This window comes from Passer montanus, unplaced genomic scaffold (assembly GCF_014805655.1).
Source record: "Passer montanus isolate IOZ18808 unplaced genomic scaffold, ASM1480565v1 scaffold4, whole genome shotgun sequence".
Lineage (NCBI taxonomy): Eukaryota > Metazoa > Chordata > Aves > Passeriformes > Passeridae > Passer > Passer montanus.
In genome coordinates, this window is record NW_024368818.1 from 11312295 (window position 1) to 11329084 (window position 16790).

General features: G+C 41.7%; 1 protein-coding gene across 3 annotated transcripts in view; it reads left to right on the top strand.

Moving 5' to 3' along the window:
* MTMR2 (myotubularin related protein 2) overlaps nt 1–16790 on the top strand; it is a 62636-nt gene that overhangs the window by 9150 nt on the left and 36696 nt on the right. For all 3 annotated transcript variants that reach the window (XM_039718314.1, XM_039718313.1, XR_005628553.1), the window contains one exon: nt 13161–13266. The gene's annotated coding sequence lies outside the window, so the exon portion shown is untranslated. Of the gene's footprint in view, nt 1–13160; nt 13267–16790 lie in introns of those variants that run through there.

Below are 16790 nucleotides of genomic sequence, written 5' to 3' on the forward strand. Positions count from 1 at the left end.
CTGTCTCCAGCACCACAGAAAGACAGAGTTCACCTTTTTTTGTTAAAACATACTCTGATTCTAGATTACACATTCTGATTCCACATTCTGCTTCCACCTTTCATACAGAAAAATACAGGCATCCTGCATGAGATTTTTCTCATATGATTGGATCAATACTGAGTTCTGATAGTCTCTGGGTTGGTGGCTTTTATTTTTTTAATTTTTTTTTAATTTTTGAAGACTATGAGAAAGAATCAATTTTGTAGACAATGAGTCATCTCAGTTTCTCCACAGTGACTCTTAAGTAGAGCCTACAGTGAGTAATTCAGATGTGACCACCTACACAGAACTCCCTCCCCATCATTGTGGTAAGGGCAAAGAGAGCATTGAATTTGGGTTGTTCTCAACTCCAAAAAAGGAAGGAGCTATTTCTTAACTCAAAGCATCCCTCTTTTTTACATGTTAACTAAATATATTCGTAACTGAGAAGAGAGCAGAGATTTGTAGTCTGGTTTCCTAAGCCACATTTCTCCATGTACGTGTATATATTTGTCTAGTTTGTCCACTGATAATTTTTCTAACATTTAGACAGTTTTAGCTATGTGTTACAGAGAAGTGAAAATAGTAACTTGTGACAAATTTTGCATGTAAGCAAAAATGGATATAGGAAGGGAGGGCACAGCAGCTCTTCCTTTACAGAAAAAGTTTGATTTTCAACACAAGGGAATACCTAGATGAGAAGGATATCATGAATATGTGCAGATTGTTTTGGACAGGTCTTCTCTCAAGTTGGAGATACACATTATACTCTGTTATTTTTGCATTTCTTTCTTCCCCTTTGCTTTCTCTGGTGTCTGCAAAAGGCTGTATTCTGTTAAACACACAGCAAATACAAACTACTCTGCCACAAGACACTGATCTTCAGGAAACCAGGGTAGGTTCTGGTTCAGATTGCTATATCTTCATGGGAAGTAGGTATCTAAAACCTCTCTACCCTCAGCAGAATCAATACACTCCACAAGTAATTCATTAGAGCAAAGATAAGGATCCACTCCAGGAAGGCTGAATAGTTGTCTAAACTTCACTGCTTGGATTTCCCCTTGGCTAAATAGAAGCAAACACACCCATGTTATCCAGAAGCCATAGGCAAGCTATTCTGACCTCATTGATCCTACTCCTTTGTGAGTTACTTGTTTTTTCACATACACTGATTTCTGCTTGAGGAAGCAGAAGTGGCAGGAGGAAGTGGCTGTGGGTGATCTTAGTTCAGCCCTCTTTTCAGATGAATGGGAACTGATGAACAGAAAATCCTCAGATGAGCTTGCATGGTTTGTATTCCTCATTTCACTGCAAGGCAGAAGAATTAGAAAGATCTTTGTTTTCAACATGTACCCTGCAAGTTCTTCCTCATGTTGAGATGGAACTTCTTGTGTTTTAGTTCATGGCCCTTGCTCCTCATCCTGTCTCTCAGCACTACCAAAATGAGTCTGGCGCCATCATTTTGGCACCCACCTTGGAGATACTGCTGAGATCCCTTCTCAGCCTTCACTTCTCACACAAGTCCTCTGTGTTTCTGTAAATATCTTATGTTGGCCTAGGTGGAATTTCAGGAAATAAAGCCCCTAAATTATTGAATACTCCTCTGACTTGGGATTTTGCTAGGGACTAATTTCGTGCAGGGGCTGAACTGTCAACAGAATAAAGGTGTTCCCAGTCTTTTTCTGAGCTGAAGTGGCAGAGCACATGGCTGCCTAGTGTCTGTGAAAGCTTAGCAAGGTGTTACAGTTCTGCTAGGTGATACAAGACTCTCCACATTGGCTATATTTATACATCCTTTCCTCCTTCTTTTGATTTTTCCCAGGATGGAACAAGTAATGTCATTGATTAGTAAATCACTGGTATTTTTAATTCCTGTGGATGGTAGGTTTATTGGGGTGAGGGGGTTGTGTGGTATGTGTTTTAAAGAAAATCAGAAAGTTTAACAATATGTGTTACGTTCTAACTAAGATATTTCTTAAATAGGGACATAGGAAGGAAGCGAAAGAAAAACTGAGACAGCCCATGAACTGTGAGAAGTACACGTATATTTGGTTAATCTAAACACAACTGGTTTTAGTACATAGCTAAAAATTGAGGTGCTGCCAGAATACAAATTGTAAAAGAGAAGTTACATCTGTCTTTTTATTGAGTTCTTGTTTACCCTAAGGTAAGTACTCATTAATAAAATTCTTGTTTCTCTTTGTTTCCTTTATCAAGTTTATAGATTTTTCCTAAAAAATAAAAATTAACAAGAAAATGAAAGATTTGTTGTTCTGTGTTTCCATTTTTTTTTTCTTTCCTCTTGCTCTCCGGTTCTGGACTAATTTTTGCAACTTGGCATAGGAATGTCTGAATTTGCAACAAAATCCTGATAGTTTTTTACTTGTATGTCTTTCTCTGGCTTGATGAGTTTTTAAAGGAAGGGTGTCAATGTTTATAAGGTAGATATAAATACTGATTAACTGCAAGGGTGATTCTGAATTGTTTGTAGGATTTCCATCATGGCTTTTGTCAAAGTACTTGTGGAGACTGTTAAATGTTGCCATCTCTTTTTCTCCTTTGAGATGCAGTGGGAAAACCAAGTTTGCTCTGATATAGGAGGTAGCAGCACCACCCAGGTGTCTTAGTTCTCTGCCGCAGGACATCCTGAGCTCTGGAATCAGCATTTTCCACAGACAGGGCTGGGAGACAATGGGTGTTCTTGTACCACCAGGGGACACCTGAAGTTGGATTTGTGAGTTCCTGTTTTGCCAGAGCAGTCATGCAGCATGGAGATTCCCTTGGCTGAGGCAGCTGCCTGGGCTGTCTGAGGGAGAAAGCTGCAGGTCAGGACATGTGCTGGTTCATCAGAGCCCAGGAGATCTCTTGCCAGACGCCTTGTCAATCTGTGATCTCCCTGATGGCGTTCTGTCTGTCCCTGTGCAGCACTGCTTCAGCCATCTGAAGCTGAGGTGCTGGAATGTCTCCACCTCAGCCATATTTTTTTGACCTAGAAATAGTTTTCTCAGCACAGGCAAGATCTTCATTTCCAGTTTAGTCGTGCCCTCTGTAGCATCTGATGTTTGAAAACAAAGGCTCTAGCTTCTTCTGAACAATACCAGAGATGCCAAAAAGCATAGCAATAACCCAGTGTGTAGGAAGCACAGAGAAGAGCAGGTGAGAGCACTGTTCTCTAGACAACCTTGTTTATGTTGGCAGTAAACAGGGTTGTGTTTTCAACCTCTCTTCATCTTATAGGCTTGATTTATCTTCAATGCTGGGGGCCTGTGCTGGTGGTTGGAAACCCCTAAGCTTTGGAGCACAGACCTAGATGTGTGCACCTTCTCTAGGAGGTCTGTCAGACCTTCCTCCCAAGGCTAGGGCAGAGCCAGATGGACAGGGCTGCCTTTCCATTGTGTGTCACCTGGGGAACGTGGGATGCCTGCCACGCCCTGCCCATACTCCTGATGCTGCAAGCAAAAGTGCTTATGCTGGGCCAGATTTTGCAATCCAAATATTTCCATTAGGGACTGGAATCAGATCAAAATACTGGATTATCAGCCTGCTTTCAGAAGGTAGGAACTAACTTTGCACTCCCTGGGTATGGGCAGAAATTGGTAGAGCAGAGTCAAAATGTCAGTTCCCTGCGGAAGTCTAACAACTTCTTGAATTTTTTTTCTTCTTTTCTCTTGTAGCTGAGGATCATCCCATACCAGCCGGTATTTTGTTAGAAACTGAACTTCCCTTTTGTTCCTCTCATGAATACAGATAATTTTGTAGTTATCTTTCTTGTGCTGATCAGAGAATATTAATTCAGGGGTCTCATAGCTCTTGTCCTTCTTGGTTTTTACCTTCTGGATTGTTGGCTCATGACAAACATTTCCATTAGGGACTGGATCAAAATACTGGATTATCAGCCTGCTTTCAGAAGGTAGGAACTAACTTTGCACTCCCTGGGTATGGGCAGAAATTGGTAGAGCAGAGTCAAAATGTCAGTTCCCTGCGGAAGTCTAACAACTTCTTGAATTTTTTTTCTTCTTTTCTCTTGTAGCTGAGGATCATCCCATACCAGCCGGTATTTTGTTAGAAACTGAACTTCCCTTTTGTTCCTCTCATGAATACAGATAATTTTGTAGTTATCTTTCTTGTGCTGATCAGAGAATATTAATTCAGGGGTCTCATAGCTCTTGTCCTTCTTGGTTTTTACCTTCTGGATTGTTGGCTCATGAGAGCATGATGCTGTGGGCTCCTTGCTGCTATTAATTACATGATGCATATTGGTTTGTCTTTGGGCGTTGGTCTTTATTCTCGGAATCTTGCAAATATTTGAAACAATCAGCCTATTGTTTAGCAAGTGCTCTACACACACTGTAGGCCTTTTGTGAATTTCAGTTTTTAAAAAAATAAAAGAATGACTAATGGAGCACGAACGGTGCTTGTGACACTGTAGTCCATTGTGTAAGTATTGAGAGCAAAATTTGCATTCCTAGAAACGCTTGTTCACAGTCAAAATATAGGACATTTTCTTTATGTCTCATGGGAAAAGATGTACTGTATATTCAGCTCAGGATGCTACTTGGAAGGATCAGCTTTTAAAAAATGTCATTTCCCTCCCCTGGAACATTGAAGCCAGATTGAGACCCGGCTTTGCTTGGCAACAGAAGTGACTTTTTCATTCAGGCAAGTGGCATGGGGGGGATATTTTAGGTCTGTGACATACATGGACCATGATTTGTTTGCTAAAATAGCTTCTCTTTTAGATGATGGTCAACTTTGACATTGATGGCCCTTTTAAATAGCGAGAGTACATTATTATATAATGTAAATGTATGCCTTCTGTGAATGCCAGAGGCAGCCTGGCAATGTGTGCTTTTCTTTCCTTCAGAAGCATATTGGTTTATGGCTTTTAGTTCTTCCCCTCTGAGGTTGTCACAGGTCAAGCAGAGGTTGAACTGGGATCTTTAAATGTTAAGAAAAATTGTGAGTTCTAGTCAACTCACCTGAAACTAATAGCTGTCTGTCCTGCATGTGCCTAAAAAGATGGTACTGGGTGCTCAGAGGGGTAAGGCTGCATCTTGCATATGCTATAGGTAGTTTCCTGTGGCATTTGTTGTCTAGGTAGAATTAGTCTGTTTTGACTTTTTATTTCACTGTGAAGAATTAAGATCCAGTCACTGCTCGCTGGAGATACCACTCCTTTGTCGGTCAGTGAAATCTCTTTGGGAAATGCATAGACTTTTATAATGGGCACACGTGGTGCCAGTCACTGTGGGATTCCTGTCCCAGGAGGGATGTTGTTAAAATGCTAAAACCTAATTTACAGCAGCAGAGCCTGTTCATGGCAGAGTGGAAGCCAGCACAGAGTGCCCAGCTCCTGCTGCAAGGCCCTGGTTCCAGCAAGATGCCAACGAAGCTTTCAAGTGCTTGCCTGGAGAGGGTGTATGAGGGACTTCTGAGGACCCTTAGGAGTATTTGTGTATACACAGATAAGGACTATGGGGACCACTTAGCCTTAGCACAGATCCACAAAGAGCTGCTGCAAATGGGAGTGATGTAGGCAACAGCTGGGTGTCCCAGGCCAGTTCAGCCAGTTCTGGCTAGGACAGAGTCATATTCATGGGGAACAAGTGCTGGATTGTGTCCCTCTGCTCTGATGTGACCCAGGAGGTTTTTCAGTATTACCTTTTTCTTCTCTTGAAGAAACAGGAGTGTTAGAAGTATCGGGGAGGGAGTGTTGTCAGTCTGAGTTCGGGAAGTGAGCAGGGAGAACTCAATAACTCTGGAGCATTTTATACTTGTAAGAGAACTGCCCAAGTGCTACAAGTGCTTCTATTCATGGCCCTGCTGTAAATTCAAATCATTTGGACCCAGCTCTCTTGGCATCTGAAGCTTCAAATTAAATTGTATTTGCCACTCATCATCATTAATTTGCAGCTTTCACCTTGATTAATTTTTAGGAATGTACATAATGAGAAACTTTTAAAAAAACAGGAAGAGAGGAAATGGAAATTTGCCCTCTGCAGTGTTTTTCTCATTTATGACCTCTGTGTCTGAAACTGTATTGCTCAGTGGTGCATTTTGTCACCTGTTTTCTGTGTCAGTTCAGTGACTATTGAAACAAAATATTCTGTTTGATACAGAAGAAATGGTGTGAGCAGCTCATGCCAATTAGTCTCTGAGTAATTGGCACATCTTTGTGAGCAATGAAGCAGCTGCTTGTTGTGCTGACAGGGATAGAATATTCATAAAGAAGGTGCTGGAAAGGTGGCTTTATCATCACTGACTACTGGTTTTGGTTGTGTTATTTATAGGAGTGAGCCAGGTTAGTTTTTAAGACATTGGTACAGAAAATAGGTGTCCTCAAGCCCGGTGCATATACTGCAACTTAATTTTCCAGAGATGTGTTTCTCTTCTTTTCCATTAATTTTTTTTGTAGAGTTCTGGATGTTAAAGTCATATACATATTCCTGCTCCTGGATTTAGGCGGGGAACTGTAGGGATCAGAACTTACCTTATCGTCTTCCTTTTTATGTTCTCTGTTTTGTTTTGGTTTTTTGGTTTTTTTTTTTTTTGCTTTTTTTTGGTTGTTGTTTATTTTGTTTTGGGTGGGTTTTTTTTTGTTTGGGTTTGTTTGGTTTTTTGGTTTTGTTTTTTGGGGTTTTTTTTGTTTTTTTTTAATACAGTATCTTACTTTGAAACAAGACAAAAGTCTCTTTTTAACTTTTCAGTCTGAACAAGTGTCATAGAACCATAGAATAGTTTGGGTTGAAAGGGACCTTGAAGATCATGTAGTTACAACCCGCCTGCCATGGGCAGAGACACCTTCCACTAGACCAGGTTGCTCAAAGCCCCATCCAACCTGGCCTTGCACACTTCCAGGAATGCAACATCCACAATTTCTCTGTCCAGTTCCAGTGTCTCACCACCCTCATAGTTTCCAGTCCCTTTCTGAGCAGAATTTGCTTGTCTTCGGGAAGGTGTATATAATTTATGTTCTTGCTGATCAGAGGTATAGCATGACTATCAGAGGTATAGCATGACTATCAAGTATAGAATGACTATATCTATACTTGATGTTTTTCCTGAACAAAATGAGCCACACTTCTAAGAGCTTGCTCAGAAATGATCATTCTCAGTAATTACAGGCTGAGATGGTTTAGCCAGATCACACTTCATTTTGTGACTTGTAAGATTTTGCCAGAAGTTGTTGTTTGGCTTTAAGCGATACATGAAATTGGTTGTTGTAACTTTTCTTCTTGAGTCACACGATACAAGAGAAGACGCTGTATGGAGTGGTCACCCTTAGGCCTGATGTTCACAGAAAGCTTTTCACAGAGATCTAGTAGGAGTTTTTCTTTCCTCTGGAGTGTGAAGACAGCAAAATAAAATGTTCTGGCTTTGTAGTATGAAGAATGTTGTATTAAGTTCCCCAAAACAGGGGTAAGGCTACAGATAGAAGAGCTCAGTCCTGCAGAACTGGTGCATTTGTCTGCATCAAGTTAAAGCTTCAGGGCTTCATGGTTTGATTCTGGCAGTTTCTTTGCATCTTTGTGCTTATCTTCTACCTGACTTGGGTTCACTGTCATGCTCAGATTCTCCCAAGGTCAAAGCACCCTCTTCAGAAGCTTGTGCTTATGCTATCTACTTCCAGGGAAAACTGTTGCTTCTCTATGCTGGGAAAGAAAGAACTTCATATTCAAACTCATAGTGTAGCAGTTGCCAGAGCCAATGGCAACTATGAGTTTTGTTTCTCTTCCTGGGCTTTCTTATGTATCACATTTTTTACATTGCAGGGAAATTACTTTGTATCATTAATGGCAAATGCCATTTAATGATACTTTTTGAAGTGGCTTAAGACTTTATCATGGGTTTCACCCAAAATATTTTCCCTGCATGTTCATAGTTTAACAGGTCAAGTTTGTGCATCACAGACACTTCTGTTTGCAGCTTCTTTCCATCTTTGTTGACACTTTAAGCTCAGCAAGCTGGCATACCTTCAATTCTGCTCTGGGTGCAGTAATACCTTTCAATTGCCAGAACAGGAACCACCGGAGGGCATCTGTCTGAATCTGAATTATGTTTGAAAACCATCTGGCATGTTGTGGGATAGTCCTAATAATAACAATGAACACTTTATCAGGAGTTGAGTCACTGTGCTCGGTTTCCAGTGTAATACTCTTACTAGTTGCATGTATGTATTCCTTATAGCCAAAGGGTTACTACAGCGTGCAGACATTGTATAAAACCATTGTGCCGACAGCTCGCATTTGGACCATTTATCATTCAATATCTGGCTATAAAGAAAAACATTTAAATAATAAAAATAATTACCGAGATGAAAGATCAGTGTTAGTTGCACCCTAGACCTATTTCCTGCTTCTGCATGGGGGAGGAATAGAGATGGCAGTCACAGGAGTAAGATTCTTGCCCTGAAGGTACTTTTTGACCTCTTGAAGGGGTCTCTTTTCATACTTAACACAGACATCCATCAACAAGGACACAAAGAGCTGTCTGGTTCTGAAGCATGGGGAAGAGAAAAGCTGCACAGGTCCTTGGTCATCCCTGGTTCCTCACAGGATCTCACTCATTTTTCTGTAGGCCGACTCAAAGTATTTTGTGAATCTGAGTATGTGTTGTTTTCCAGAACCTTAATGAAGTTCAGAGACAATACCATAATTTTGCATGTTTAAGTAGTATTGCAGCTAGCAGTGACTGGCACAGCTCTAGTGATTTTTAACCCTGGCTGAGATCTCTCCAAACCCCTACCTGTGTTCTCAGATGTTTGTCAGTTGCCCCCCAGCACTTACATGTGCCCATCATGCCATGGCCATCCCTCGGGTCTGCTCTGTGTTGCCTTACTGGTGAAATGCAGCTGTTGGGGGTTTGTCTGTCCTTGTGAGAACAGAATGTCCTCAGTGGGGTCTTCAGCACATTAAACTGTTGCCAGACATACCCGTCAGGCTGCCAAAAGTACTGCACGAGACAGCTTTAACTTCACATTGGCAAAAGCTGGGATAATGTGCAGAAGCCATGACAGAAGCATGAGTAAATGATTTGCCTGAGATGATGCAGAGGGGCTGGTGGCAATGCATGGAGGGAGCCCTGGTGTCCTCACTCTGAGTTTGTCCCAGGATGCTCTCCTGTTTTCCCCCACCCAAAGGCATATGAAACTCTGTGGTTTGAGGATCTTTGCTGTTGTATTGGCAGCAAAGGGGAGCTAAGATTGAACTAAACCACTGAAACTAATAAACTTCTCATGTGCATGCAGGGACATCAGATTAATTAGTTTGCTAAGCAGTGGAGCTGGAGCTGTGCAGCTGCCTGACAACGATAAGAGGAGGGAGCCACAAACCAGCGGCCTTTCTGCTGTCTGCTCCTTCCTTCCATCTCAGCTCCCTGGAAAAGGCAGATGAGAACAGAGGTAGCGAGCCAAACATATGCAACCTATGCATACTGTGCTGAGCTGCATAATCCAGGGGTATTGTTCACTGTGTCTGCAGGCGTCACTTCCCAAAAGCTCCCACTGCTGTCACTGGAGGGAGGCTTCACTCGTAGTTTCTGCAGGAGTGCAGGGACATTGGTTTGGGGAGCTTTTGAAAATCCACTTCTAAAATGCAAATGCTTTTCTTCTTTAACAGCCACTTGAAGCCAAGCGTCAATAAACAAATCAATAAACACAAAACACTTTCACAGTTCAGACATGCTCTGGATTATGGTTCTGCTCCTTTTTCCTTTTTCCCCTGCATAATGCTGTTTGCCCCTTAGTTTGAAAGAGAAAGTAATTAACAATTTCATAAAAATATTTGGTTTACAATGATTAGATAATCGCTGTTTGTGTATTAAGCAGTCACTGGGAATGTATCTGGGCAGACAAGTTGTGTCAGCAGGAAAACTGGTGAAATTTTGATCCTTTTGTTACCACTCTCCCTCCCTGGGAGCTGTTCAGAGCAAGTTAGACAGACAGCTCTTGGGAACTGTTTGGGTCTAGCTTGTCCTCGCTTTGGGGCTGAGACTAGCATGCTCCACTAAACCTGTCTGGTCTTTCCAGCTCCCTTTTCTGTCTCTAAAGGACGTTAAATTTTTGATGCAAATGCTTCTGCCAGTAGGTTACTGTGATTGTGCTATCGTTGCTTGCCTGAGTAAGCTGTCCTGCATGGGGTACAGGGCCAGGTCAGCTGCTGGTGTGCCCTGGCTTAGGTACTTACACCTGTGCTAAAGGATTTGTAAACACAGCAGAGCTGCAGACCTTTAAAATGCATTTAAATACACAAAAGTGTGGGCCCTGAAAGGGGAGGGAGCTAGCAGGCATGGCTCCTGGAGGCTTGCCCTGAGCCTCTGGCTCCCCCGGCTGGAGCTGGTGTGGGAGAAGGCACAGTGGGGACCCAAGGACAGGAGGAGTGAGGCTTGTCACCCTATGATAATGGCATTTACAGTATCTGCTTGCTCTTCATTGATGACTTTGAGTACCTTTGAATACCTTAAAGTACACTCTGAGTACCATCTCCTTATAGGTTGCTGTACAGTAAATGGATGCTGCTCTGTAGAATGATTAAATTGAGCATTTTGGGTTTTTTTTTTTTTTGTTTTTTTAAGATGCTTTTAAAATTCAGGAATGATTAAATTGAGCATTTTGGGTTGTTTTTTTTTTTTTGTTTTTTTTAAGATGCTTTTAAAATTCAAGTTAATTAAATGGGTGCAAAGGCGAGGGTGAAGACTGACCATGCAGAAACCAGGCTGAAAGAAGTTTCAAGGGAACACATAAGGGGTCTGAGCTCATTTGAGAAGAATAATGTAAAAATGTGGTTTAGTGCTAAGCCTAATTTAGCATGCCTGCAGGCTGCTGTGTGCAAAGTGTTCTCAGCCTTCCTCATCATCTCCAGATACAGATTCCTTCCCTCTCTGTGTGCTGCATCTGATGATTTATATAGCCATGTAATGAATCCAATCAGCCTTGTTACCCAACAGAAGACTCTCTTCATGTTTATTAATAGTTTACTGCCCCGTCAGATCAGCAGATTGAGCCATGCATCCCATGATGCCCATCCAGCACAGTGGAGATGGCAGCAATGTGCAGGCTGGGTCGAGAGGAGAGAGGAATGTGTGCAGCCCATCAGCAGCAGCAGACACTTCATATCAGTTTTGCTGTAATGTGAAACTATACACAGATGCAGTGCTTATATGAGGCCTTTTCATTGACAAGAATGGGAGGCTTTGCAGATTTGGTTCTTGCTGTTTCAGTGTAAGATAATTTTCTGCCTGAACAGAGACTGTAGGGTGGCTGGGGCATGAGTTGTATGCACAAGTCACTCTGGCCATTTGGAATTATGTGAGTTTACCTGGCAACACCACAGGAGGTGAGCACATTGGAAAGCTGAGTGACTGGCTGTTAAACCTTGTACAACAAGTGCATTCAGTGGAATTGTGCTAATCGATTGGTACACCAGTGTAATTTATTTTAAATAACTTTTTACTGTTCCTAAAGGTTCCATTTTGAAGTTTCTGCTTCATAGGATGAAAGAGGTGCCAGTGCTCTTTAATTCTTGAACAGACAGGACTAACTCCCAGCAAGAGCCCAATTTTTCTGTGGTCCTTTTTGTTTTTAATATTCCCAGTGCAATACTTTGCCAAACTCCAAAGAATAGAAATAAAAATGGAACATTTTGGCCTTTTGGTGGCTGTTTATCAGCAGCAAAACAATTTTCAGACAATTGCCAAATCTCCGGGCCCTTTGGAAGCTCAGATTCAGCTATTTCTAGGTTGTCACATGTCTAATTAATATAAGTAGTAACAGTAATACTCCTGCTGGTATTCTGCTTCGGCCAAGGCTAGGCTTCCAAGTCTCATAGCTGATCTTAAGGGTATCTTTACACCCAGCTAAAACCTTTGTGGGGTCAGTAAGAATGTGGCAATTAATTGGCACAGGTAGTATTTATCACTGCACAGTGACTTCAGGGAGTAACGTTGTACCACATAGGATCTTTCTTTACCGTAATCTGGGGTTTTAAAAGCCTTAGTATCAAATGCTAATTTTATGCAATTCTAGGGTTCTAGGAGAGGTTGCAGCATAAAATTTCTGTAAAATATAAGCTTCTTTTAATTGTTGACAGCTGTATTAGGAAAACAGTATAGAAAAGGAAAGTTTTTGTTTTGCTTTGTTATTCAGAGAATCGCATTTTATATCACCAGAGACATATACTGGGAGAGTCTTTTTATTCTCCTCAGCTTTGTACGTGTCCTTGAAAAAGAAAAGTTGTGTGCGATGAAAAGAGTTTTAATTCTGAATTTCTTCCACCGCTGTATAGCTGCGGTCGGGGCTGTGCTGGCGTGTGTTCAGGAGTCTGTCTGTTTTCATCCCCTTGCAGTGCACTAATATCTCCCATCTGAAGGGCTGAAATGGAGGCCCTTCGTTTCTGTAATTTAGGATTTGATCCAGCGCTAAGGAAACTTCCCTGTCCAACCATCCAGGAGCCAGTCTGACAGTCACTCTCTCACCACCTGAGCTGGGAGCAAAGCCCCTTTGCAGCTACACCCTGCACTCCCAGACAGACCCTGGATTTCCCATAGCAGGGTCTCAGATGACTTGATCCTTAAAACAGCTTAATCTCACTGCAGTAACTAAATAACAAAATAGCAGCTCAAGCTGGTGCCTCTGAGGAGGGACCCCAAACAAAGGAAACCCTGGGCTTTTATACCCTGCCAGTGTAAATGCAGGAAGGTCTGGGGTCATTGGCTGCTGCGTGTCTCTGAATGTCCGGTCACCTGGCTGAGCCACAGCTCCCCAGGGCCTTTGCTGCGCCAAGGGTGGCACTTCTGGCCTCTTGGCTCAGGCTCACCACAGACAGATCAACCTGCAGCTCCACTGCAGCTGCTCACCCAGCTTTGGGCACTGAGTGTGTTCCTCTGCACAAGCTGCTGGTTGTCTTAATGTTGGCTCAGTCTGAGCTGAGTTTTAGTAATGAGTTGTGTACTCTTTGGTAATCCCTGGTAATGGCAAGTAGAACAGGCTCTCTTAAAGCACTGCTGAGGGCTGAATAACTGAGAGTGGAAAGGGTAGGAACAGTGGAAAATACCTGATATGACTGTAAGCGAGTGGCTGGACTTGTCAGCTGTTGAACTTTCTTGAGCACAGTTTTGATACACTCTGGTGTTTCTCTTTACAGTGCTTCCACGTCGCAGTCAGACCATTCCACTCACACCAAATCTGCTTCTGCTTTGTCGTCTGACTCCATCTCCACCTCAGCAGACAACTTCTCTCCAGATTTAAGGGTATGTTTTGTCTTAAAAAATAAAAAAATACAAAAATGTGACCTCCTTCACAGAGAGCATCTTGCTTCTTTGAGTTTGCTATGGTAAAATAATGTCAGCTTTCAGTAATACCAAACTATATTTAGCCAAATTACTGAAAGGACCTGAAGTCAAACAGGTGAAATTGAAGTTTAATCTCTACCATATGATGTCCTTCTTTATGAAGTTGTTTAATCTTGAAAAAGCTGACTCTGCAATCCTCACTTGGAGATGAATTTTCAAAGCCGCTCCATTTTCTTTTAGGTGCTTTAAGTAAGTGAAATCCTCAACCTGTCAGTTGTATATACTTTTCTTCCTCATGTATGTATGCTATGTGTATATGTATATACACAAGGTGTTCAGTCTTGAGAGCTTCTGCTTGTTTGTAAACACTTGAGTCCTTGGAAGTACCTTCTTTCAGAGAAAGATCGCAATCTCCGAGCTGATAAAAATAATCTTCTGTCACAACGAATTGCTCTGACATAAAAAAGGTCCAAACAGAGCTCTTTTAAGTCTGCTATTAGATTAGTTAATTTATAAATTCAGAGTTCTAGTTCAGTGTCACAGGAGTTTTGAAAACTCTATGTATGTTCCTCTTATGAAACCAAGGGGTTTGTTGGTATATCTTAGCTTTAAAAAAAAAAGTCCCAGGGTATAAAACTGTTGGTACTGGTACATTGTAGTAACAACTTTAGCATTTCTCAGCTGTGTTTGAGAATCTGTGTAAAATGTAAACACTGTAAAATTGCATAAAAATCTCTGAGTACAAAGCTAATTCCTTTGACAGCCATGATGATTTTTCATTCCGTGAGTGCTGTCTCAGTCATCCATAATTAATAAGAGTCCACCTGTTTGTAAGTGACAAGTATATGAATGTTTCATTCTAAAAGGCAGCTTATTAGCCAATTTTAAGCTAAGATTTGGAAATTAATCCGTAGTTTATGTGCAGTCTATGATAGTTTGCACCTTTTGCCTATGGATACAAATAGTTATCTTCCGAACATGCCTAGGTATGGAAATTTGTAATGTGTCTGAAGTTGTCCCCCTGTGAAGTCAGGGTATTCAGTCATTCTGACATACAGAAAATATCGTTTTTAGGCTGAGGCTAAGTGGCTTGTTGATATGAATAAGATTGCAAATTCTGCTACAGCTGTAACTGTATAATATTATGTTATATATATAATATTATAAAAAATTAAACTTTTTTTTTTACTGCAGTTTGCATATGTGGAATTTTTTTTCAGTTTTGATGTGCAACTCGTTTTCTCACAGTTTTTGTGACACTTGAGGACTACCTTTAGAAGTAGAGGCCAAGCCAATATTTTCTTTCTAGAACTGAAGTTGTCTTTCCCTTCCTGTGGTTAAGATGGCTCAACATGTTTTCTTTGCAGTTCTGATTGTGATTCTTTCCTCGCTTTTGTCACCTTATCTGTGTGAACTGTAAGCTGTCTGGGCAGGGATTCCAGCTCTCCTCAGCTTGTCTGGTTTCCCACTCAACAGAGCCTCTGTACTCACTAGCAATCAAAAACAGTGTCCACAGAGGAATGTTCACTTACTGCATGAGAGATTTTTTTCAAGCAGAAGATGCCTATGTGTTCCTGGAGGCCATTAGGAGCCCATAATTTCATGCTGTGCCACTGTTCCTGTAATGCACAGGAGTGATTTCTTCACAGTCTGCCTCCTTTTTTTATTTCTAAGCAATCTAAAGTTCTGCCTTCATTGGAACAAATGCAGCTCCTCTTTCATTTTACAGTAGTGTTTCAGGAGAGAGGGTAACGCAGAGGATTACTTATTTATGCTAGTGTCACTGCAGGCTAAGTGTGAGCACCTGCTTCTGCTGGCTTCTTGCTCTTCACCTGCATCCACTATGAGTGAGCACAATTCGGCGCACGTCTTTTGTGCTTCACCTAGAGCTTACTCTTGCACAGGTGGTGTGAGTGCCTGCAGTGCAGCTGTGTGTAGGTGTAAACCTGGGTCATTCCTTTACACTCCAGTGGCTGCTTGTCAGTGGCAGGCAGACCTGGAGAAAAGGCATTCCCATGCTTCTACCTGTCTTAGAGTATAGGGAGAAAGGGACAGTTTCCACTGCTACAAATTGACTTAATTCTCCTCGAGGAACTCATGCATTCATAATTTCACTCCTCATTCCTGAGTGTCTTATGCTGGAGAGCAGTTCTTGGGGGTCAGATGATCTGTTCTCTGCCTGTGTACAGCCTGTCGTGTTGGTATTGCCAGTGCAAGTGCAGACCCACCATCTGTCCTCTAATTATTGCTGTCGGTGCTGGTGTGTTACTGTTTGCTCCCTGGGCTTCCTCTTGCAGCCCGGTGCCAGCTCCCAAAGGGAACAGTTGTTATGAGTGATGGCCAGCTAGTGCTGATTTCTTTCAGGTCTTAAGTCGAGGACAATGGATGTTCTTTTCCAGGGCTTGTCATACTTTGTCTGAGTTTCTTCAAATTGACATCTCTGCCATGTGACTGTTCCACAAGTTTTGAAAGTCAGTACTATGAGAGTTTTTTTTAAGGTCCTGATTGTTTTTGCTATTTTCTTTGAACTTTCTGAGATGTGACCTTGCCATGGATATTGCAGATGAGGCAGTGCCATTAACTGATACAATGGCATGAGCATGTTCTCTACTCCAGCTCTTTCCTTACATGCCTGAGCATCTTGTGCAGCTTTCATTGGCACAAGACAGCACAAACTCCCAAGTATTACTTGGATTTGAGTACTCAGGTACTGAGATTTGAGCTAAGCATCTCACTACTGTGGGACAAAAAGAGGTCCCATGTTGTTCCTGAAAGAATGTAAGAGAACAAGCCCTGAAGAGGGAACTGATGCATTTTGTGGTAACTGTGTGGTATGGGTGGCAAGTGCCTGGGCTATGCGATGTTCTCACAGGAAGGTGTTGCATCAGTTAGCTTTAAGAGGCTGAAAATAAGCTTTTCAAGATTTTGATGTGGATATTCTAGTTATGGGATTATTATCTTGTTGTGTGTTTAAATTTTTCCTGCTAGAGTGAATTGCTATGTGGATTCATCCTCACTCCTACCTCTATTTGGTCTCTGCCTCTGCGTGTGCATTGGCTCAAATTTAGGAATTAAATTTCTGTGACGATGGAAAAACACTTTGTGATAGCTACAATTAGCACTCTCTTTTTCTGTGGGGAATTTTTAGAAGAATAGTAGGCGTCCTTTGGGAGGAGGGAACCAGAGGAAGGACCCACCTAATTTCTTGCAGTCTGTGCCTGCAGTTTTCTATTGGAGTGCAATTAACACTCTGTGTGTGCACACGCATGTGTGTAATGAGGTAAATGAGACAACCACTAGGGATTCCTACTGAATGCATGTGCAGTATTTTTCCTAAATCTTTCTCCAAAGTATTTAATAATAACCTTTGTGAAGGTTTGTTGTTGGTTTTGTTTTTGTTTTTTCTTAATGTATATTGAGCATGTCAGTATCTGGAACTCAGATTAAATTGCCTTTCCAGTAGAAAGTTTACAGAATTTTCA